Raw genomic sequence first — 1793 nt, forward strand, 5'->3', positions numbered from 1 at the left:
ATCCCATTCTCGACTCGCACAGTCGAGCGATCAAGTTTTTGGCGCCGTTGCCGGGGACTTTTATTCAATCGATATCGTAACTCTTCCGTTACGCTGTAGAGACTAAGGTTTCTTTTTCCTTCTATTCTTTCTTTCGTTGATTTGTATGCCACGCACTCGCTCTCAAGGCGAACCGCTCTATTTACGAATCAACGATATCGAACTATATCTCCGAGTCTTACGACGAATTCGGGAATATCGTGCTGAAAACAATCTCCCTCCTATAAACCTTCCTGATATCAAAAACATTTTTCCTTCTTTAACCGAGATGGCAGAACCAGCTCGTGCTCTTAGAGATTACGCCGCTCCATCGCAAGATGAACCGCATTCAAGTATTGCTCCGCCCGCAATCGAAGCAAACAACTTTGAACTTAAACCTTCACTGCTGCAGGCTGTGCAACAGAACCAATTCTCTGGAAATCTTACCGAAGATCCAAACCTTCATTTATCCGTATTTGTTCAATATGCTGATACTGTTAAAGCTAATGGTGTCACTTCAGAGGCAATTCGACTTCGTCTTTTTCCTTTCTCATTAAGAGATAGCGCTAGAAGATGGCTTCAATCTCTACCTTCCAACTCAGTCACCACATGGAACGAGTTGAAGAAAGTTTTCCTTGCCCGATATTTTCCGCCAAGCAAAACAGCTATGTTAAGAGCCCAGATAAACGGATTTAAACAGAAAGACAACGAGTCTCTTTTCGAAGCATGGGAAAGATACAAAGACATGATGAGACTTTGCCCACACCATGGTTTGGAAGACTGGTTAGTAATTCACACATTTTATAATGGTCTCTTATACAATACAAGGTTAACAATAGACGCCGCTGCAGGTGGTGCATTAATGAACAAACCTTATGCTGATGCTTACCAGCTTATCGAGAGCATGGCCCAAAACCACTATCAGTGGGGAACCGAACGAACAACAGTGGAAAAACCTCAACCGAAAACTGGCATGTACGAGATAAGTAACCTTGATCACGTCAATGCAAAAGTGGATGCTTTGGTCCAGAAGATTGAAAGTTTAAATGTATCACCACCAACCGCCGTGGTTGCTATAGCTCAGAATTGCGAGGTCTGTGGAATCCAAGGCCACACTCCTGCGGAATGTCAACTCTTGACTGGAATCCAAACAGAGCAAGTAAACTATGCTCAAGGAAGCCCCTATTCGAATACCTATAACCCAAATTGGAAGAATCATCCAAACTTTTCATATAAGAGTAATAATGCTTTATACGCACCTGGACAGTCTCCGAATCAAACCCCATCTATACCTCCGGGGTACCAGAAACCAAATCCTAACAATAATACCCCTAGAAAATCCAACTTGGAAATCATGATGGAAAACTTTATAGCTTCCCAACAACAAACCAATAAAGATTTCTTAAACCAGAACATACACACTGGCGAACAACTTAAACAACTAGCAAGCAAAGTAGATGCCTTGGCTACCCATAACAAAATGTTAGAAACCCAAATATCTCAAGTAGCTCAACAACAAGCACCTACTGCTGCACCAACTGGTACATTCCCTGGACAGCCCCAACCTAATCCGAGAAGCCAAGCTCATGCAATTATATTAAGAAGTGGAACGGAAGTGGAAGGACCGTCTGATCCAAGGATAGAAAACCAAAGCCCTAAGAAATCTACTGAGGAAAGTGAACCTAAGGAAAAGGAAGAGAGTAATAAGGATACCCTAGAAAAGAAGGAACCTTATGTACCTCCACCACCTTACAAACCACCTATACCTTACCCTC

At 42.6% G+C, this 1793-nt stretch overlaps 1 pseudogene; it reads right to left on the reverse strand.

Annotated features, from left to right (window-relative positions):
- Positions 1-692: 692 nt before the first annotated feature.
- Positions 693-792, reverse strand: LOC127077258 (uncharacterized; annotated as a pseudogene).
- Positions 793-1793: the final 1001 nt, after the last annotated feature.

The sequence above is a fragment of the Lathyrus oleraceus genome, chromosome 4 (assembly GCF_024323335.1).
Source record: "Lathyrus oleraceus cultivar Zhongwan6 chromosome 4, CAAS_Psat_ZW6_1.0, whole genome shotgun sequence".
NCBI lineage: Eukaryota > Viridiplantae > Streptophyta > Magnoliopsida > Fabales > Fabaceae > Lathyrus > Lathyrus oleraceus.